Here is a 23,733-nt window from a genome sequence, read left to right as displayed (position 1 = left end):
ATTATGCATTTTACTTAGTGAGAAGAATCTTGTCATAGAGATCATGAGGGCCTTGTTTCCCATGGAAACCTTGTTGTCCAGACATACCATCATATCCATACATACCTTGCTATCCATACATACCATGTTGTGCATTTATCCTAAGCTGCCCATTATAGTCATGTTGCCCATTATTGCCATGCTAGCCATTAATACCATACTTTCCATGATAAGCTGAGTCATATAAGTTTCATTGGGGCTTCAAGGGAAAGTAGGGGAGCTCCTACCAATGGTGGAAGATGGCCTCACTAGAGGGTTGACTGCATGGGTGATGGGGGAGCTCAATGGAGGCTTGTCATGAACATGAGAGGGTTCACCGACTTCATAGGTAGAATAGGGAATACCCTTGTATTCAAGAATGCCATGTGGACCATATAGTGGCTCCAATAGTGGAGACCATCCACACTTGCACTTGGATTCATTCCCCTTTTCTTGGGATGAAGTGATAGCTAGCTGAGCTACAAGAGTGGTGAGCTGCTCCAAGGTTTGCTGAGTCCTGGAGTTTGAGAGAGCCATTGGCTTAATTTCTTCATCAAATTTTGACATCATTTCACAGTGGTTGGTAACGATGTCATTATGCCTCTCCATGTGATGAATCTCATGTTAGCATAAAGTGTAGTTGAGCAGGCTATAGAGATCCATATTGGGCACTTCCTCATGCCTATCACCATGGTAATATTGTGCCTAGCTAGGTTCATCATTCGTTGAGGTCCTGGAGTCTCTAATCTCCTTCCTCTGAAGCTCTTCATGGGCCTTACTTTTGCCTTTTTAGAGAGCCATTTAGGTGCAGTCCAGAAGACCCACTGTTTGTAAATGGGGTGTAACTTTTGGTGGAAAACTTCGATTTGTGAGATTTTTTATTAAAATCAAAGGGGAGAAAGCCCTCTTCGAGATGCATTATTAAACTTTACAATAGAAAATGATCAAAAAGTTTTGCAATTGGATTTCTTTGTTTATCCTGAAGTGGTCTACACCCTGTCCACAATGACCTTAGTGCACAAAAATGGTTGTAACTTTTAGACGTAGCTTCTATTGGGGAGATTTTTGATTCAAATTGGAGGGGACGAATCCCTCTTAGAGAGAAGCTATAGGGTTCATTCCTAGGTGTAATACACAATTTTCTATAATTGGATCTTTATGACCATCCTGATTGATTGTGACTAAAAACACTGTTTGTCTCTTGATGCAAATGCACTCTCTGGATGGCTCATAGGTTGAGGGGCCTGAGAAACATCATAAACAACATCCTAGGCATACTAATCATAATCTAAAGCACATTTACCTGTCCATCTACTCTATTGTCACTGCATAAGTGGAGCTTAATCCTATACATATATTCTGACCCTGCATACACCTCAAGTGTCATACAAACACCATATTGGGGAATATGGAAATTTTCAATAAATTGGGGACACATAGTCAAGTCTTTGGATTTTTCATAACTTGAGCACTATAACTCCAAATCAAGCACTATAGCTCAATAGATTCCATTTTTCAAGCACTTTCCAATGATAGATTACATCATATGGTTTTGAGAAACTTATGGGCATCTTATGGGCATGTTATCCAGGTGCCAACTTTTTAGTATTCAAAAGTCCCAAACTCACTAATGTTGTGTTTACATGGGTACCATAAGCATTGAAAGGGTATCCAAAGGGGATTATTTAATTAGAAATGGTGGTGACCATAGGAGGGTTCCTACACCTACGTACAAGTATTGGGCTTTGGATCACCAAGAGTGTGGGCAAAGTTCCCCCCATGCCGAGTTGTGCACCTCTTCAGGGTCTTAATTAGTAAGGGACAGTCACTTCACTTTCGGCTTACCACCTCGCCTGGCATCCACGTTTTTCCCCAATCGAAGTACACATGGCAAACATTTTCATGAAGCAATTAGCATGAGATGCATTGAAAAGGAAACATTGGATTGTTTCATGAGATGCAAGGATGAACAAGAGCTTGGATAGGGATTATCTTGGTAGTCCAATGACTCACTGTCTACTACTTACTCCCTTTTACAAAGGCTTATTACTCACTTGGGATTAATCCAAAGCACATAAGATTAAGAAAGAGTTAATGTCAGCAAATGCAATTGATTTAGGATTAATCATGATGCATTGGGAACCAAACGGGACATTGATTTCAGTGGGCACATGCATACAATGAAGGATTCAACTAGTAAAGCCTATGCAATCTTAATCTCTCCAACAAAAGCAATTAAGCTCAGCAAGTGGAATAATATGAGAGACTAAGATCGGATTGATATATCTCTTCAGTATTTGGGGAAGATAGTTGAAGCATGATCCAACATGATGCCAATTTCTCCATCAAGCAAGCCCAATTGATTAGAGCAATCCAATGGATGAAGCCTTCAAGCATTCAAATGCTTCCATTGATGATGGAGGCTCTTGTTTTTGTTCCCGAGCTTGAACTTCAAGGATAGAAGGCTTCAAAAGAAGCTTTCATGGTTGTTCAAGGTAGGGTACAATAGTGAACTAAACCTTACAGGAGGTGGGAGCTCAAATGTTGAAGAATGAGGGCCAAGACCTGGTCAAGGAGGTGTAGGAAGATTGCCAATGCCATGGGGAAGCACATGCGGGTTGAGTAGATATCAAAGATGGGGCAACTAGAGCAAGGAAGAGTAGCATAAAATGCATCGCAAATTGTAGGCTATTCTATGGAGCAATTATGTGGTAGTAATCCTTCACAAGGGTGCTCCAATTGGTCTTGGGAGGTAGGGAAGACTCATGTGGTCTCAACTGGGCACATTCATGGCTGCTCTAAGAGAAGGAAGAGGTTTTCTCTTCTCAATGGCTATGGTAACTTTCTTGGGAAGAGAGAGAAGGGGACTAACGCAAAAAGTAATTGAGATTTTACCCTCTTTTAACTCTTAAGTCTCCAAATTTTGTTCCTGGAATCCCTAAAATTTGCATGAAAGGGAGTGACGACCTGCAAAGTTAGCCACTTTACCTCTAGATATGTTAGAGTCTCTAGCAAACCATAACTAATAAAAGCTGACAACCTTTGATAAAGACATAACAAAGTTAAGTTAATTAAGATCGTTTTGAAAATCGGGAGTGAGAGCAGAGTTTTGAGCTCGGGATGTGCCTAAAATTTGCCAAAAAATCCAGAATTTAGGGGAAAAATATTCGACATCGAAGGCGGCAGCTGCAGCTAGGACGATTTTAAGCACCAAGTGAAAGACGACTTTTAAAAGGCGCCCGAGCGACACTTGTGGATTTTTGATAATTTTTTTGACTGCCACACGGTTTGTCGGGAGCTACCAATCAGTGCGGAATGCTGAGATGGACACAGAGGATTTTTCGAAGGTTGAAACGGAGCCCGAATGCGAAAGAGGCTAAAAATTGGCCAAGATTTGAAAAGGTGGACCAAACCTTAGGACTAAAGGGGGGGGTGCCCTTTGGGGCTTTAGCCCCCCCTCCCTCATTTTTGAAAAAACATGGCATGTGGATATGGTGTCGCGTTGATCAGGAAACAGCCGAAAATTTTGCTCATCCCCCCTCCCCCAATCGAATTTTGGGCTGCAAAGAACCTATCTAACAGACATTGGGCACCAACTTCTCCCTCTTTCCTGGTTCTATCACAGGTCCTCGCACGAGATATGGCTGTTTGGATGAAGAGATTAGAATCTAGTATTTCTCTCTCCTCCCTCTCTCTCCTCTCTATGGGCTGTTCATGTGCACTACCTTGAAGGAGGAACATGGAAGGGGGTTGAAGGAAGCGGTGATGGAGATTGATGGAGATGCTAAAGATTGATGTGTAGCATTGGATTGAGAGCAATGGAGGCTCCGTCTGCTGGTTATGCAGTCATTTAATGCGTCTCGGGTTTTGTAAAAAACATGGTATGACCATTATTATGAAGAAAATGAAGGATTTTTGATAGTTTATGATGATAATGATGTTCTTATTGGATGAAAATTTGTTTGAGTACTGGTTGCATCATGATTAATTGCTGTGTATCAAAAAATTTTGTTTTTGCAATGATTTACATGCTCTATTTAATTCCCGTAAACACAAAATGCGGGTTTTTAGCGGTAAAATGGTAGTTTTTCCGTTTCGGGTGCGTGAAATGTGTTCCTATGGGGGGAAATGGAAGATAAAATGAAGGTTAGTATGATGAAGTGATTGGAACAAGAAAAATCAGAAAATATCATATTTTATTGCTAAACAAATTAAGAAAATAAGGAAAATAAGAAAAAAAATAGAAATATGTCTTGCAAAAATAAGGAAGAATATAATGATTGTTTGTGGATGTATGGTAGTGGCAAAGCATGAGGTTTAGCCTGAGTTTACCCTATCTCTTTGTCAAAGTTCGTGATTTATCACTTTTCATACATCAGGACATGACAAAATGAACCTCTACACCTATGCAACGAAAGCAATACCTAAACGTAGGGGGTTGGGATGTTTGAATGGTGTGATTTGCGTGCTGATTGTTTTCAATTTTCTGATGCATATCATGACATACATAGATTTCGTGGCATTTTAATCAAGAGGATAGTAGCACGAGTGTTGTCTCGGTGCTATCCTTACATCGTTGCAACGAGTTAGTGAATGAGCATTGGAAAGCTTGGTTGTGCACAACACGTTTATCATTGAAAATTATGTTTGAGCACTTTATAATCACCCACCTTTGCATGTGCATGTCAACCATGGTGTCAGAATAAAAAGGACTGGATGCATAGCACCTATTTTCAATGATAATGACCCACGCTTGAGTGTGGAAAGGCATCCTAAGTCATAGGATAGATGTTTGTTTCTTGGGGGATTATTTCGTAAGGACACATGGTATCTCCTGGAATACTTGCAAAATGAAAGAGTGGAGTTTGTTCGTTTGTTTTATATGTTGAGCAGCGCATCAAGGGGCTAATCCCTACGATGTAGGAGAGCTGCAGTGAGGCCGTGGTGATTCCACCGAGAGGTTACCTCCCATGTATGTGATTATCGTGGCATCTATTGACAATGTGTATGGGTTCTCCCTCTGTGGAGTTTATAGAAAGGGAAACGTTGGACTACAAAACTATAAACGCATAGATTAGGCTTTAGGACAGTTCGTCCTTTAGTAACAGATAGACGCTTTTGGCCCACGAGGCCGTGAGGGTGTGTTTGTCTGTTATGAGCATGAGGTCCTGGCTAGTGCCATAGCCAGTGCCGGCCCATTTGAGGTCCCTTCAGTGGTGCGTTTGCCGGGAGTTTCCAACAAGTGGTGGTTCTCGAATCTAGGGTTTTTAGGAACCAGAAAGTTGGTTTATGTCCTCTAACAAGGACCGTCAAGCTGAAATACAAAAAGAAGAACGTGCTGAGAGGGCTAGACGGCAGTTGGAGATTGTAAGTCACTATTCTCCTCAAAGGAGTAGCCGGATACGCATAAAAGGCAGTGGTCTTAGTAACCCAACTGCTACACATAGTCCTTTAGGTGTAGGAGGAAGCGCAAGTTCTTCCTCTCTTCCACCAAGTCAACCCACTTCAAGTGGGGGTGTGATTCCATCAGTCCAAACTCCTATTGTCAATCAGATTGTCGTCATGGCACAACCCATTGCAATTCCTGCACGGACGCAGGATCTGCCAGCTTTAGGAGTGCCTTTGCCCATTTTTAATGGGTTAGCCAAAGAAGATGCGGAGTTTCACATTTGCGAATTCCAAAGATTAATGTTTAATTACGGCATCCAAGATGAGGGACATCTTATGATGTTCTTTAACATGACGTTAAAAGGAAGGGCTGCAGTATGGTATCATAGCATAGAGACTGGAACCATAACCACAATCGACCAATTTTATGCAGCTTTCTGAGGAGAATATGCCCCTGAAAAAGGTGGCCAATACTGGTTGTGTGTTTTGAATGTAACATGCCAAGATCCCCATGAGAATGTGAAAGCCTATGCTAAGAAGATTAAGGAAGTATTTCGTAAGTTACAAACTTACATTCCTATTCCGCCGGCTGCCCAATTGCAATAATTCTTGCATGGATTGGATTTCAATATTCAGGTACAATTGGGCAGTGTGGCTTTGGCTGATATAGACACCGCCATCACGTGGGCAGAAGGAGTAGAGTCACGATTACAAATGGCCTACTCCTCTCAAATAAACCTTAATGCGGGTCTAGTACCTAGAGGCAATTTACATTGATGAATGGAAGTCAAGGGATGCCTATGAATAACCCTAATGGGAGAGGAAGCATGGTTTAAAATGTACCTGTGCTACTAGCTTCTCCCAGTGTGACTATGCCTATGGCTAGTCAGTTGGCTCCACCAAATGTTGGGGGCCAAGCTTCGAACCCTAATGTTGTTCCTGTGAGTCAACAACCAATGCCCAATCAAATTGTTAGGCCAATGGAATGATGGATAGACGATCAAGGCTATGAGACGAGTGCCTCTAATGTCCTTGGTAAAGTTAAGGATATGGTGAAGCACTACACTGATATGATTTGTGAACAATATCGGAAAATAGTTATTGACGTTAATTTCCTGAAGAAGCAGCAGAATCTAATAGGGAGTCGATGCCCTGAAGAGGGTAGTCCCTTAAGATTCAGCTGTAGTGGTGTGGTGGACAACATTTCCCTAGAAACTGTCCAAAAGTTAAATGTGATATTTGTGGGAAGTCAGGCCACTTAGCCGCTACCTGTTGGAGTAAGATTAGTTCCCTCCAAAAAGGGAGTTAACAACCAAGTCCAGTTAATCATAGAGCGCAAGGTAATAACCTCCAGCAAAATGATGGACCAAGACAAATACTGCAAAGGGGAAAGACCACTATAGAGGAGTTGCCACAAGGCAATGGAGTCAGCCTTATCGAGGCTGTACGCATCAATGGCACTGAAACCTCTAACCTACGAGCCGTGACAAGAGGCTAAAAGGCTAAAGAGGGTGATAGAGATAATGCAAAATCGGTTGAAGGAAACCCTAAGCAAGGGGATAAGGGGATGCAAGTACTGAATCCTAGCGTGGAAGGGGGACCTCTAAGACTGGTTGACAAAAAAGTCAATCCTAAGAAGGATGAGGAAGTGCCAAGAAAGAAGGCAAGAGCTAAAAAAGAAGCACCAAAGCCGGTCCTGAGACCAAAAGAGAGAATGGTTTCGCGAGAGAAGAGAGCTTTGGCTACCTATCATGATTTTGATTTAGCAAGTTCTCTTTGCGAAGTCAAACCAGATGTAAACCTTTTATAGTTGTTTAAATTATCTCCAGGAGTACGCAAGGAATTCAAGAAGATCCTGCGTATTGGGTATATTGTAGAACCTTTGGGAATAGCATGAGTAGGGGAAGATTGGTTTGATCATGTTGAAAAGAATTTCCCTAGGGTTCCAGCATACGTGGATGGAATATTAGTGGAGCATGCTATCATAGACACTGGGTCCTCCGTCAATATCATGAGTTCAGAGTTGATGGAGAGGTTGGGTCTAGGCATCCAAGAAGATGGCTCCTTCCTTCTTAGAATGGCTGATGATAGTCTAAGGCAACCAGAAGGTTGCGTTACTAAAGTCCATGTTACAGTTGCAAGTGTAGAATGCTTCTTGGACTTTAGTGTGATAAGATTTGCAGGACGTCCTAGCTATCGAGTCTTGCTAGGTAGGCCTTGGATCTTACGAACAGACTGTCAAGTTGATATACCCGCCAGTCAAGTGGTTCTAGGTAGAGGTGCTAATCGAGTAATAGTCGATGCTTACCCTGAATCTCCTCAGAGTGAGAGAGCTCCTTTATCCTCTACTGAATTAGAGATAGTAGATGATCGATCTGGTAGTGAGACATCATCCAGCGATGAATCTAAAGAGGGGTCCACTACAGAGGATATTTATCAGATAACTCTAAATGAGCCGATAGAGCCACAAGATAGGATAAGAGATGCGGATGTGATTGATTTGGACCTTGGCACGCCGAATGATTCGCGGCCGATTAAATTAGGTTCCATGCTTAGCTCAGCAGAAAGGGAGGACTATGTGTCCCTAATCCAAGAAAAGATGGGCCGCGACATCTTTTCTTGGATTTATGACAAGTTAAGAGGCATTCCTCCCAGCCTGGCTGTTCATACTATTCCTATAAAAGAAGGCAGTCATCCTGTGCATCAGAAAGTAAGGCGTATGCCTTTTGAATTGAGGGATGGGCTGTTTGAGGAGTTATAGAAGTTACGAAAAGCTGGTTTAATCTTCCCTGTATAGCACACAGAATGGTGTTCACTAGTTGTTATCAGGAAGAAGAAAAACAACCAGATTCGACTATGTGTAGATTTTAGAGAGCTGAATAAGTAGACGGTTAAGGATTACTACCCATTGCCATTTATTGACCAGATTTTGGATCAATTAGCGGGTAGGAAAATATATTCGTTTATGGATTGCTTTGCAGGATACAACCAGATGGAAATTGCAAAAGAGGACAAGTTGAAAACAACTTTCATTATTGTCTTTGGTACTTTTGCGTACCATGTAGTGGCCTTTGGATTGTGCAATGCACCTGGATCATGGCAATGAACAGCAGACAAGACCTTTGGTGACATCTCCCCAGATGAGTTGAAAGTATTTATCGATGACTTGGGGGCAGCCACTGTAAGGGAAAGGATGTTGATTATCTGAAGAAAGTGTTTTGAGCGCTGCAGAAAATTTTGTATCACTCTTAACCCACGGAAGTGTGTCTTTGGAGTGCCTTATGGGCTATTGCTAGGCCATGTGGTCAGTTTAGTAGGGATCGCCAACTGACCCTGAAAAGATCAAGGTTATAGTTGCTATGAGTCCACCATGCACTCCGAAAGAGGTACATAGCTTTCATCGGTAGGGTACTATCGGAGGTTTATAAATGCCTTAGCAGAAAGGAAGTTGCCATTAACGAACTTATTATCCTTTAGTTGTCTATTTGTATGGAGCGACCCTTGTAAGGTAGCTTTCGAGGATGTGAAACAGGAGCTAGTAAAAGCACCAGTTTTAAAAGCACCTAAAAGAGGTGAGGTATTTTACATATTTTCAACAGCCACCATGCATAGTATTAGCTGCTGTTTATCCCAAATCTGGGAGGAAAAGTGGTATCATCCGATAGCTTTTGCTAGTCGAAAATTGGGCATATCAGAAATTAACTACACCTACATGGAGAAGCTGTGCCTGGCGATGGTCTTTGCGACTAAAAAATTCAGGCACTACATCCTCTATGAGAAAGTAATTTTCTATACAAAGGCGGAAGGGCTTAGATTTCTTATGAATAAGCTGCAACCGCCTGATCGTCTGACAAAGTGGTTAATCACTTTGTAGGAGTTTGATTATGAGATTAAGAGTAATCCACTCAGGTTGTAGGGGATTGTGGAATGCCTTGTGGATTTCGGGGAGCTGAAAGAGACTCTGACTGAAGGAAGTGATATTGAAGAAATGTTTAAAATTGATATAGCTTCTATCCCATCTTGGCTGCTATTATGCATTATTTATCAACGGGAGAGATTGGAGCTGGTTTATCAAAATCTGAAAAGAGGAAAATCAGACAACATGCTTTGAAGTTTTCCTTGATCGGCAGGAACACTATATCGGAAGGGTGTTGATGATATCTATCGCAGATGTGTGATGCCTGATGAGGTTTCTTTCATCTTGGAAGAGTGCCATGACTCTGCGTGTGGAGGGCACTTTGCTGGACGGTTGACGGCACAGAAAGCTTTAAGAGCTGGATATTGGTGGCCGTCCATCTTCCAAGACTCCTTTGAGTACGTTAAGAGATGTGATACCCGTCAAAGATATGACAACAGAGAGAATAGGAAACGCCCACTTATGCCTATTATGGCTATCCTTCCATTTGAGAACTGGGGCATTGATTTTATGGGTCCTATCACCCCATCGTCTGCTACCCAGAAGAGGTACATTATAGTAGCAATTGATTATTTTACAAAATGGTCAAAAGCGCGGGCGACGAGGTAGGACAATGCAAAAGAGACTGCAAGTTTCCTCTTAGAGCAGATTATCTACCGTTTCAGCCCACCGAAGGAACTAGTGTCGACCGTGGAACCCACTTTTTGAATAAAGTGATCAAAAGCCTGACTGAAGCTTGGCAAATCAAGCATAACAAAATGACCCCCTATAATCTGCAAGCCAACGGGCAAGTCGAAAGTACTAATAAGCAACTTGTGGATATCTTGTCTAAAACAGTCTCGGAGAAGAAACGAGACTGGGACAAGAAGTTGTATGTGGCAGTATGGGCATACAATACAATGCTCAAGCGAGCTACCAGCCATACTCCATTTAAATTAGTGTATGGGGAAGAGTGTGTTACCCCTCGAAATCGAGTTGCCAACCATACGGTTTGCAATTAACCACTCTTTGGGAGATGAGGATGTACTCTTTGAACGTTTCACGACCATAGCCCACCTGGATGAACTGAAATTGCAGAGCTTATTACACCAGGAGGTAGCTAAATGTCGGATGAAGCAGTTGCACGACCTTAAAGCAAAGAAGAAGTGTACCTTTAAAAAAGGGCAATTAGTTTTGTACTACGATGCGTGTAGGGAGCTGTTTCCAGGGAAGCTGGAACCTAGATAGGATGGCCCCCACAAGATTGTTAGGATAGGGAAAAATATGTCTACGACTCTACTAGCTGATCTCTAGGGAGTAGAATTTTAAAATAAGGTTAATCTGAATAATATTAAACCTTATTATTTATAAGTATGCTAACACAGAGAAATGCATTGCAAGTCCATGCTGGGGCTGATTTGAGACCTGGAAAAGAGCTTAAAGCAGGTTGATGGGGCGGGTAATTCCTTATTTGGAGCACCCAGAGCAGAGATACCATCAGGGGAAACTCATCTGGTGGAGCAAAGGATACAAAGTGATTGAGCAAGAAGACGGAACTAGGGAAAACTTGAATTTGAGTCTAGGGCTTGCTAATAATTTGGCATTAATTAGTGGAAGCCAGGGGCCACCCATGATCAATTTGAATGGGAGAGGAAGAGCATAATGTAAAGTGTGCCCATTTTGTCGACTCCTTCTAATGTGACCATGCCGATGGCTATCCAAATCGCCCCACTAATTAATGGAAGCCAAATGAAAACCCTAGTGTCATCCCAATTAATCAGAAATGATGATCCCTAATCAGTAGGTTAGACCAATTTAGTGGCAAATAGATGATCATGACTATGAGTCTAGTGCATCAAATGTTCCTGGTGAAGTCAATGATATGATGAAGCATTATACCAATATGATAGTATAACAATATAGATAAATAGGCGTAGATGTTAATTTCCTAAAAAAGCAACAAAACTTGATAAGAAGTTGACGTCGTGAAGAGAGTGGTCCATCAAGATGCAGTTGTTAGTGGTGTGGCAGTCAGCACTTTCCGAGAAACTATCCTAATATAAAATGCGACATATGTGGGAAGTCCGGCCATCTAGCTAGTACTTGCTAGAGTAAGATCATCTCTCTTCATCAGTAAGGGAGTAAGTAGTCATGTCCAAAAAATCATCGAATATAAGAAAGTAACCTTTAGCAAGATAAGGGACTAAAACAAATACTGCAAAGACGAAAAGCTACAATAGAGGAGTTGCCTAGTGGTAGTGATGTCAGTCTTATCAAAGCTATGCATGTTGCATGTTAATGCCACTGCAGCTTCTGATTTGCAAGACATTATAAAAGGAAAAAAGGTTAAAGAATTTGATAGGGATAATTTAAAATGTGTTGAGATAGACCCTAAACAGGATGATACAGGGACACAAACCCTGATGTGGAAGCCAATCCTCTAAAAGCAATTGATGGCAAAGCTAACCCCAATAAGATGCTACCAAGGAAAAAGGTAAAAACTAAGAACGAGGCACCAAATCTTGTTTAGCAATGACCAAGAGAAAGAATGGTCTGGCACGAGAAGAGATCAACCATTGCTAATTATCATGAATTTGATTTAGCAAGTTCTCTTTGTGGGGTAAAGCATGAGTTGTATCTCCTATAGTTGATCAAGTTATCTCTAGGAGTGCGTAAAGAGTTAAAGAAGATTTTTCACATTGGATGTATCATTGAACCCTTGGGAATAGCTTGAGTGGTAGATGATTGGTTTGAACATGCTAAAAATCATTGCACAAGGGTAGTAGCATATGTTGACAACATATTAGTGGATCATGCCATTGTGGACACGGGATCCTGTATCAACATTATGAGTTTAGAATTGATAGAAAGGTTGGGACTAGAAATCCAAAAGGATGCCTCCACAATTCTCCAAATGACTGATGATAGTTTAAGATAACTTGAGGGTTGCATTACCAAAGTCCATGTGATTGTTGTATTGATAATGTGGAATGTATTATGAACTTTAATATTATCTAGTTTGCATGGTGCCAAGTGAAGAAGATTCCAAAATATAAATATGTGACCTATACTATGATGCAAATTTTGATACTATAGTTGGTGATGAGGAAGAAGAGGAGGGGTACATGATGGTAGTGGTTGGCAATAAGCACTTATCTAGCTACTAAAGTTTAGGGTGTAGGGGATCACAAAGATCAATAACTCACAATGGCCATTGCTATATATTATGAAAATCCTTTAGTAGTGAGGATATGGCAAGGCAGATGACATAGCACTATGCAAGGTAGCTCTGAGGAAATTCCAAGGCTTTCATGCAGCTCAAGGAAATGTGACTTTCTATGCTATAGGGCATTGGCCTCCCATGTGAGACTATGATTAAATAGGTACAAGCAAACGAAGGTAACAAAGGTGATGATAGCTATAACATTTAGATGGGAATGATGAAAAGGAAGAGAATCTTTCTAGGTTACCTCTTTTTTTTTTGAAACTCAACATTCTTTTTGTCTTTTTAAAATAAATGAAAATAAATCAATAACTTCAAAAAGAGGAATAGATACCCTTCTTCCCATGTCTTCTCCTTCCCCACTTCAAGTGTCTCTCTCTTTTCTTCCTGTGCCCCCTATACATGTGGGTTCACCTCAAGTAATGTAATGGAAATGAGATTAACACATCACTTCAATCCCTTATTCATCTTCATATCAAGAAAATATAAAAGAAAATTTGTGTGATATTCTGATATACTACTTGGTGATTTCACCATGAATTAATGGCATAAATCTTACTATGTTCAATGGAGAAATAGTCCATGCATTTGAATAAACCAATAAAACAATCCTTGATTATTTGCATGCATTTCAAAGCTCATGTTTTTGCACCTTTGCTATTCCACAATGCATAATGCATGAGCAACTTTGTGGTAGAGGTATCCTTGTATAGGCAATGACAAAACTAAAACATTGTGCTACATGATCTTAACAACGAGACTTTCAACACCATCTTATATATTTAAGAGGCTCAACAACAAATAATAATGGTTATCTCTCACTTAGCCTTATGCATGCCTTACAAATTCCAAGTTTCATTTTTAGTGAGTTTATGTGGCCTTTCCTCAAGCATGAAGATGCACTTTACAACACTCTATGATCCAAGACTATGCTCCTTTCATTCTCAACCTTCAACGACCTTAGCATGCAAGGAAGAAACATGAGCATAGGCATGAGAGAGTGCTCAAGAGAAAGATGGAGGCTTCATCGACATGATACCTCACACTCGTGCACATACTTTCTCTCAACTCTCTCAAACTCTTACTCTCTCCGTCTCTAATAATGAAAAGTAGAAAGGAAAATTCGCAAAGTTTTCACACACATGAATAGCTTGCTCTATTCTTTATCATTCTTTAAATACATGAAATTTAGGAATAGTGTTTCCCTATCCCGTTGGGCATCCTACCCTTTTATGGTTTTTCTATCGATCATGGCTCTTTTTATATGCAATCAAACCTTAGTCTTGTGATGAAAAAGTGACCTAACACAAGTGATTTTGATGCTAGCTAACTTATTGTAATTTGCATGGGAGGGAGCCTAGCCCTCATAATAATAATGGCATAAAATGTTATTTGCTAGCAATTTTTCAGCCTCTTTTCTTTATCTCCTTCTTGTAGCTAACAAAAATCTTGGTTGGTTTTGAATAACTAAGATATTGTCTTTGGATTGGAGCCTATCCAAATATAGAATCAAGCCATAAGGATGTTTGAGTATGAACCATTTATAAGTGCTAGAGGGAAAGATGTAGATAGTTTTTTTAAGAGAACTAAGTTTGATAGCAATGATGCTTACATTCTTGGTATTGCTTGGACAAGTATAGCAAACTAGAGAATTCATGAGGATTATGCTTTGGAGGTTGAGTTGCTGCAAACTTATCTTGATCTTTTTAATGTAGTTGAAAAGAACAATGCAAGTATCATGCATGTATGTGATCAAGATAGCTCAAAGAATTGGAGTAGTCTAGTAGATGAGGATCTATAGATGGATGTACATCTAGACATTGAAATTTTATTTTTGAAGTGTAAGAATAGGCTCAGCATTGGAACACTATATTAGGAAATTTGGGAATTTCCATGCACTTTGAGAATCCCCAATAACTTTATTATTTGACTGCTTGGTCAAATCTTGTTGTTGTCTTACTTAAAGGTGGAATCTACCTTAAATGATATATAAGCTACCTTCCTAAATCCACTTTCAAATATGGATCAAGATTTAGCCACGTGGTCAAGTGTTTATCACTTATTTGAAATTGGGACTTGGAAAATTTCCAAACTCTCTGATATGGTATTTTGGTTTTTTTTTCTTATATGTAAGAAATATGAAAGGTTTTGGTTTGAATTATTTCTTTATTGTAATGCATCTTTAAATATGGAAAGAGATAATAAACTACAAGATCAAAGGATATTGAAAGAAGGAGAAAATAGAAAAGAGATGATAGAGGGTAAGTCTTTTAACTTAGTTTTGGCACTCACTAGGAAGGGGTCACAATTGACTACACTTCACTTTTTTATTGTCATTGCACTAGGCCTCTTATACCCCTTCATTTCAATGATCTTTCAATTACCACCATGCCATGGGGGGAGGAGCACTAGATAGCACTATCATTGAGCATGGGACAACATGATGCCCATTGGAACTATATCCCATAGCCTTAGTAGCACATGCACTATGAGAGATGCACCCTAAAATTGCATTAACTTCTTTTCACATGGACTTTGGCAAAGATGTCATTCATTAAGTTAATGGATGAGTTGAGGGTCAAGAAGGACTCCATGACTAGAGAGAAAGGGTTAAAGAAAGGCTCATCATACATGGCCTATTGGGTGATTGGTTGAATTGTAAGTGTGGGCACGGGATTATATTTTCACTTTATGAATATCACTACATTATCATGGATGTATTACTTTGTGAGAGCTCATTCCTCTGCACATTGTATTCACCACCCATAGTTGTATTTATTGTACTTGTAGCTGTTGCATGGGTTGCACATATATATTTGTACTTAAAATAAATTAGACTTGGTCTAATTAGGCTGAGGTTAGAGCATGCAATGATGATTGACTGGCCTAGAGCCCACAAAGTGGTTAGGATGCCCAATGAAGGATACAATCCTGAAATGCGAAAAGGGACACAAACTCTAAATGCAAAAGGGGTGCAAACCCTAAAACACAAAAGGGGCACAAACCCTAAATGCAAAAGGGGCACAAATCCTAAACGCAAAAGGGATGCAAACCCTAACCCTAACTCTTATTCTTGGTCTATATATAAGGGTGGGAGGTCTCACTTGCATGCACCCCTTTTGGCACATCCATGCTGCAAAAGCTGTGTAAGTGTGACTACTCAGAAGTTCTATTCAATCTTTCTAGTCTATCATCTTGCTTCCATTGTGTTGAGAGTGACTGCGAGGGAAAGAGTGAGAGGTGTGTTGAGTGAGGGACAGTGGGTGGACGGTGAAGCTCTTCACCATGATCTTGCTTTTCTCGTCTTCTCTACTAGCTCTTGGACTCGTTTGGTGTGCTTGGTAGTGGATGTGAAGGAGTGACGATATTGGATTGTGTTGAGCATGGTTGTGGAACCTTCTTTAAGCCTTCAAGTCATCCAATTTAAGAAAGTAAGTTAGATGAGTTCACTGCAACTCGAGCTAGTTTTGTGTTCTTGCTTTCTTGGGTTTGAGAGGAGGATACTTGGTTAGCTAGAGTGGAGTGTTAAGAGATAAGGTGAGAGATTGTCGTCAAAGTGAGTTGCAACTTCTGAAATAATAGAAGCACATCCAAAGTCGCCATCCAAAGTCCAAATGGTTTGTGCATGACCATGAGGTCACGTTTCTAATTTTCAGTATCCTTAATCACCCAAATACAACTACTTTGCTTCTCAAATAATGCTTTGTGAGTGATTTTCTGAAGTTGAAACTAAAATATTTTTCTCATCACTCTCCAGTATAGTGAACTTTCACAAGAGAAATGCACCATTGCTTTATCATCCATGTGACTCTGTTTCAAAATCCATAAGATTTTGAAGTCACAAAGGTTAAATAACTAAATTTCTACTTTCATGCTGTCGTATTGCTGAGCATCCGAGGTGTGGAATCCACCCAAAAGTTGTGTGTGTGGGAGTTGATTTTTTGTACATACTTAGTTGTTATGTTTGCATCTTTATTCTGCTTGGTTGAGGCTTAGAGTTAGCCATGTCCTGCCATGGGCGAATTGCAGCTCCCAAGTCACAGCTTGCCTTGCCTGAACTTCAACTTGGGGTCATTCCAGGTGCTGGAGGCACTCAACGTCTACCCCGATTAGTTGCTTTGTCAAAAGTCATGGATATGATCCTGACATCAAAGTCTAACTCTGCTGAAGAGGCTCTTGAATTGGGCCTTATTGATGCCATTGTGCCATCATAAGAGCACCTTGACTACGCCAAAAAGTGGGCTTTAGATATTGCAAATTTTCACAGGGCATGGAGTATTTCTCTTCATAGAATTGACAAACTAGAGCCCTTTGGTGAGGCACGACAAACTTTGAAGCTTATAAGACATCACCCTTTAATTTGCTTAGATGCTATTAAAAAACAAAAGGACTATTTTTGAAAAAGGGAGTTTTGGAGGCAAAAAGGGGGCGAACTCTGCTTTCAGAACGGGGGAGAACAGAGGAGAACATGGGAAAAAGAAAAAGCAGAAAACAGAAAAGGAGAATGAGGAGCTGATATGAGAGCAATATGCACAGAATCAGGATGGTGGGAGGGCTGATACTTTTATGGCAGTGACCATCAGTGGGAATTGAACGGAGGGACAAAGTTGTAGCAGAATATGAGAACTTGAAGAAGAACAAGGCCGCAACAAAGCCAAAGGGAGAGAAGACGAAAGGAGAGTGTACTGTGACAAGAAAGCAGAGGCCTGAGGCTGCACACGAGGAAGAAGAGGGGAAGAGAATCCTGAATGCTCTAGGGGGGATTTGTCTATCTGCATACGATGATATACTCTGCAATTGGACTGTGAGGGCTTTGATAATAAGAGCTTTTATCAATGAAACAGCACAAACTCGAAGATCTGAGAACGAAGGGAGTTGGCATGTTTGTCTGAGAATGAAGAAGGATGGGGTGAGCTTTTTGACCGCAGCTCCTTTGCAAAGCCAGAATCCCTTTCAGATGCGACAACCCGACTTCGCAAGAACTGGAATTATTTTCGCATGAACTATTTGCTCTTTCTGATAGCTGGAGTTGGATTCATCCTGGTCACGCATCCTTTCTCTCTGCTTATGTTAAGCGGACTTCTGGGAGTCTGGTTTTTCTTGTATCTATATCGGACAGAGCAGCTGGTCCTCTTCAATAGGCCTTTCAATGAGCGGAAGATTTTTGCAATGATGGTGGTGTTGACAATTGTGGTCGTATTTCTGACCAATGTTCCTCATTTCAGCTACTATGGTTGGGCTGCTGCTGGTTGCAGTACATGGGGCTTTCAAAGTTCCGGATGATCTTTTCCTTGATGATCAGGATTCAAGTGGTGGATTTCTGTCATTCCTTGGAGGTGGTCCTACTCAACCTCCCTTACCCACCCATGTCTGAAAGAGAAGTAGTGGCTTCATGGTAGAACTCTTGATTAACCTTTTTCCTCCCTCATTGATGGGACCCATATCGCATGTTACTCATGTAGGTGCTGACCTTTTAACCTAATGAAGTGTCCTGAATCCGCCTTGTTAAAAGACACTAAGCAGCTACTACAGTGCTGGTACAAACTTATCTCCATTGTTATTTGGAGTGCAAATATTGGTTGGGCCCAATTGAACAGACTGTTTTTCAGCTTTGTTGTTGAAGTTGATGGACTAGTTGGATACTGACAAGCCAACTGAAAAGAATACAGTTGTAATTGGAACTAGAAGAAGATTGATGTCTACCAAGCTTTGAGGAAACGACACGATCTAGTTACAAAATGCTTCCTAATACAATCCGCAAAGCTTTCCCCAGACACCGAAAAATAATAGACATATAAGGAAGAATGCTCTATATCTTTTCCCATCACATCTTCTCCCTTCAAAGCTTTGAACTCAGCACTGATGAAAGGTGCTTAAGACATAGTAATCACTGAGTTAGGCCATCTGAAAAATATGGGAGGAGATTGAAGACCCAAAAAACCTACATAGGGCAATGTGCCAAGTACAGTAAACGCTCTATAGAGTTTGACAATCTGGCTTGCAGTAAACAGAGGGATAGAGCTTTCATTTTGTGCCCAGGCAATGCAAAGCGTCTTCTATCTTCTGTAAACAGAGATTATCCAGATGGCGGTGCCAAAGCTCCTTTAGACAGGGATTTCTTGGATGTTTGCATCAATGTTTCATCTGTTTCTTCAATGGGTAGTTCAGTGAATACTTGTCTGTGAAGTTGCAAAATTTCCTCTGGAACCAGGCCAGGGCATTCTTGTTGTGGGAAAAGAAGGATCTTCTATGACTGTGGATTTGAACTTAGACAATAATTACCCGTCTGAATCAAAAGATCATGTTGTCACAACAGAGCTCTTCTAATATTGACCTTCTATCCTGAAATTATTCAAAGTCCTCTTGGTCGCGGCTTTGCTTTTGAAACCGTTCAACAACGCTTCCTATTCTTTCTTGGAAGGTTGTATTGCTTAGGCATATTTTCTTGAATTTCTCTTCATTGGGAGACCTTGAGAGACATTGTGTGCTCCCATTATTTTTCCTCCTATACTATGAAGTGCACATCTTTGTTCATATCCTTGTGCCTCATGAAAGGCCATGTTGTTTTAGCACAGATTTACAAGCACCATTCCCACTTGGCTTTGCACATCAAAGGCTAGCCTAAACAACTGAAATAAGTAAGAAATGAGTGGAGGTAAAATCACGCATTTGATAAAGTCCAAAGGACTCCAAATGCGAACCTAGCTACCACTACATCGAGTGATTGATGATTGTATCATACTCTTAATTTTTCATTCTGCATAAATAAATGCTTGCTTCCCAATACCCTTTTCACTTTAACTAGTCATATAATTTGGACGCCCTTGTTCACCTGCAAGCCTCTACTCTAGTCCTAACTTCTCATTGCTTAAATAAAAAATCATAGATTTTAAAAGTCCTACCTTTACCATATACTCACCAAGGAGTCATAGATGGGGCTCCCACATTTTTTGGAATAAAATCAAAATATGTCACATATGCTAGATCTTTAGGTATGAGTAGTAATGGCTTGGCCACAAAATCATACAAGTTGGCCTTACAAATAAGGTCTGACTCCAAAAGCTTTGAATAGTCCTTGGATACCAAGGAAACATACTGGACAAGTTGGGGAGCCATTTAGATCACACACACACACACACACACACACACACACACACACACACACACACAGAGGGATACTTGCAAAATAGAAAACAAAAACATTGATAAGCTCACAATAAAGGATAAGTTGTAATCAACACAACAAATAACCCCCAAGCAATCAACTTCTTATGATAAAATTTTGATATGACCTATGTATTCGTGCAATCAGAAGCTTCATGATATGCATACTATCAAAACCCAAAACCCCATAATTAGGCACACAAAATAAAATAAAAGCACAAACACACAATGTCCTAGGCAATGTAGATGTGTTTTCCTCAAAATTCAATAATACAAAAGAATAAAATAAAATCTATCCAGACATATTATTGGATTGCCAATAGATACAAAGACCACCATGGAGACTAGGTAACATATTTTATATCCCAAAACCCCAAAGCACATTTATGTATTTATGGATTAAATGTGGAAGGTGTTTTATAGGTGAATTTAAAATTTAATGAACTATTTATTTTAGAATGATTATTATCAGTGTAAAATATTTTATTATGTGATAAACCTTAGACAAGAAAACGACGATGCATTGTTATAACCCTTTAATCAACTATTGTTTGTACGTGGTGCATTAATAATCTAGAATGTCATGATAGACTCCAAGAGTCTATAAATGCAAGTTCCTTCATTAATAATTCAAAATGTGTGGAGCACTTTTTGTTTGCACGTGTATTTGGGACGGTGGGTATATTTTTTACAAATTAAATTGTGTGTATGTAGCGCATGAAGTCCATGCAAAAGTGATCAATAGGTGGAATTTTATTTTATTTAACTCGTGATTATTTGGTGTGGATACATGTGGAAGATGTGAGCAATAGATTTTTTTAAAGTGATTAATTGCATGGTTACATGTGATGGAAGAAGGGAAAGAGGACAACATGGAGGTTATGTGAATGCACAGTAAATTTGTTGGCATAGTGGAAAAGAAATTCAATGGCAAGCACGTCCACAAACATATCACAAGGCAACTAAAAAGAATAAATACAAATGTAGCATGAGAAAAATGTGAACATGCACCCATAAAAGCTAAAAATATATATGGTAAGGATGGGCTGCACTTCAAATTGATTTTATATAGACATGTGCATTATATACTTGTTTCTTTAAGATAATAGAAATAAGAATGATGGATTAAGGGGGGTACCATCATGGAATGTATGCATGTAATGGGTTTTTGTTTCTTTTTCTTTTCTTAGCTTAGACTTTTTTATTTTTTCATTTTTAAAAGTGCATAACATAGCATCATGATGATCATGATACTCTTTTGGCATTGTCTTGGTTCTTATTTAAGTATTTGTGTTTTAAATTTTTTGTTTTTTTAAAAGAGTAATTTGGGTAAGGACATGAGGAAAATTTTTAGGGTTTTCACGGATTTATTTTCTTCTTTTTTTAAAAAAAGTGCATTGTGTGTATATTTTTTGTCTTATTTTTTTTAAATTTGTGTTCTTTTAAAAACAATTTTTGGTTTATTATTTATTTTCATTTCTTATTTTTGAAGTATTTTGGACATAGATTTTTTATTTTTTAGTTTTTCTTTTTTTTTCAAATTATTTTTATTTTGATTGATTTGGATAAAATGTTACTATCCATATGGCTATCATGAGAAAAACTATGTGAATATAGGGTGATGAATGTTGTCTATTGAGCATGCGACACATGAACATGTTTATGGTAGGGGAAAGACCACACCTGTGTCCTATCTGGTGATTAGTAGTTAAGAAATGAGGAACAAATGTATCAATGAAAACCACATATGAATAGTAGCAAAGAAGAAGCTCGAGTCGACACCGAACTCACGTTGCATCGAGAGGCTATGAAAAAATGATGATAACACCCACTTGTGAACAACCATCACAATACAAGGGTGGTAGAATTTTTATGTAGAGGAAGGGGAGCCTGCAAAAGGGGGTTATGATTGGCATTTTTTTTTCTCCCCTATGTATTTTGTTTGGGTGTTTATTTGCTTGGTGGGGAAGGGGGACTTGCAGAGGGGAATTTACAAGGAGTGGGTTGTGGTGGGTTGGGAAAGGGGGGCTTAGAGGGGGTTTGGTTTGGGTAGGGTGGGGGGAAGGCTGGGGGTGTGGGGGTGGTTTAGTGGGAAGAGGGTTGGATTGGTGGGGGGCTTGTTGGAGCACAAGGATCATAAAAAGGGGGAAGGTGGGGGGTGTTTTAGTGGGGAGTGGGCTAGACTAGTGTGGGGACTCATTGGAGTAGGAGGACCATGGATAGGAGAAGCACAAGAGAGGAGGCATAAGGCATTGGAGTAGGGGGGGTCAATGGGGCTAGGCACGGGCTCTATAGTGGCAACATCCAATGCCATGCTTTTGGTGCAATGACATAGCAAGTGCATATGATGGACTAGGTGGTGGGGTGGTCAAGCCACAAAAGAAGAAGGAGTGGGAGGAGTTGAGGATGAGGACATGGGCTGTACACAAGGTATTCAAGTGAGGGTGGGAAGGAGAAAGTGGGGGTAGGAGGGGCAATGCTAGATGAGATGTAGGTCCAGGTGTGGAGGAGAGAAAGAAGGAGGAGAAGGTGACAAGAGACAAAGAACATGAAGGGGAGGGGGAGGAGGAGATGGAGGGAGGGGAGAGGGGAGGAGAGAGAAAGATAAAGACAAAGAAGAAGAAGAAGAAGAAGAAGTCTTAGAAGAAAGAGAGAGAGTGGGAGAGGTGCAGAGAGACAAGGTGGTTGGGGGGAGGGAATCAAAATAACGAATAATAATAATAATAATAATAATGCTTTGATTTCTTGTTTATGTTATTGGTCGGAACTTTTTAAAAAAGATAAGAAAGACAAGCTCCCCTCTCCTTTCCTCGATAAGGGGCAGATATGGGTCAAGGGACTTAAAAATTTTATGATAGGGGGCAATAGGTAACTAGCATCATGTGGAGTGGTATGCCATGACTATGAATGAGGCTGGGAAATAAGATGTGAAAGTATGAAAGAGCAAACGGTCGCACAAAAACATGTGAATATGACAACCCAAAACAATGGAAAATGATAAATGAAAATTAATTCTAGGAAATCCATTGATCATATTACAAGAATATAAAAATGAAAAATTGATTTATTCAAAGGGATGAACATGAGTGTAGCATCAAATCCTAGCTCTAGCGTAAAGAGAATGTATTTACATGGAAAGTCGACAAAAATTGCGAGAAAAAAAAACTAGAAATAGTCAAAAACTAGTAGCAAAAAAACTATCAAACAAAATAGTGAGTAATAAAAAGAAAATATGTCCAGTTCAAAGGTATAAATGAGGCTATAATGTCAAACCCATATTTTTGTAAAAAAAAAAGGCCCATTCACATGAAAATGTATCAAAATCACATGAAAAACTTGTAAAACCATTTGGAAAATAAGTAACAATTATCCATAACTTGGAGTGAGGGATTCTAAAAAGCAATTGTATCTAATCGAAAGGGATGGACATGATTGTAAAATCAAAGCCTAGTTTTGGTACCAAATGGATGAGTGCATATGGAAATATGCCAAAATGACATAAAACTCCATGAAAATTAATATTGGATGATCCATAGCTTGAAACAAGGTGTTGTATAAAGGAAATATGGCCAATTCAAAGGATAATCAACAACATTTAGTCAAATTTTAATTCTAGTGAGGGTAGGGTGCATTCACATAGAACGAGGAGGAAAAAACCAGAAAAATAACAAAATACCCATGGAAAGGAGAGGTAATGTGATAGACAAGCCGGGAAGGATCCCAAAAGATGTGTCTCCACATATAAAACCTTATTTAGGTGGATAATGTAGATGGAAAAGGCTTGAAAGACACTCAATAGGCCTACCCATACGTTTGCACACTTAAGATGACAAAGACATATAAAAAAATAATGATGGTATGGTTAGAAACACTTGGACCATTTGGAAATGTGTTGCAACTGCCTATTATTGAGTCAATGAAGGCTTGATGAGGCAACATGAATCATAACAGTACACACATCAATCATAGAAGGGACCATGAGTTAGAACCCAAGGAGGTAGCATTGTTGTTGAGGACTTCCATATTGTTGTCCAAGGAGCACAAA

General features: G+C 39.8%; 1 pseudogene; it reads left to right on the top strand.

The window, feature by feature from the left end:
- Nucleotides 1-16,528: 16,528 nt before the first annotated feature.
- Nucleotides 16,529-18,029, top strand: LOC148033578 (PRA1 family protein B4 pseudogene; annotated as a pseudogene).
- Nucleotides 18,030-23,733: the final 5,704 nt, after the last annotated feature.

The sequence above is a fragment of the Lygodium microphyllum genome, chromosome 7 (genome assembly GCF_053477565.2).
Source record: "Lygodium microphyllum isolate KBCC chromosome 7, Lygodium_microphyllum_v1.1.10, whole genome shotgun sequence".
Taxonomy (NCBI): domain Eukaryota; kingdom Viridiplantae; phylum Streptophyta; class Polypodiopsida; order Schizaeales; family Lygodiaceae; genus Lygodium; species Lygodium microphyllum.
Note: the sequence above shows the minus strand (reverse complement) of the source record. Positions and strands in the feature narration are given on the sequence as shown.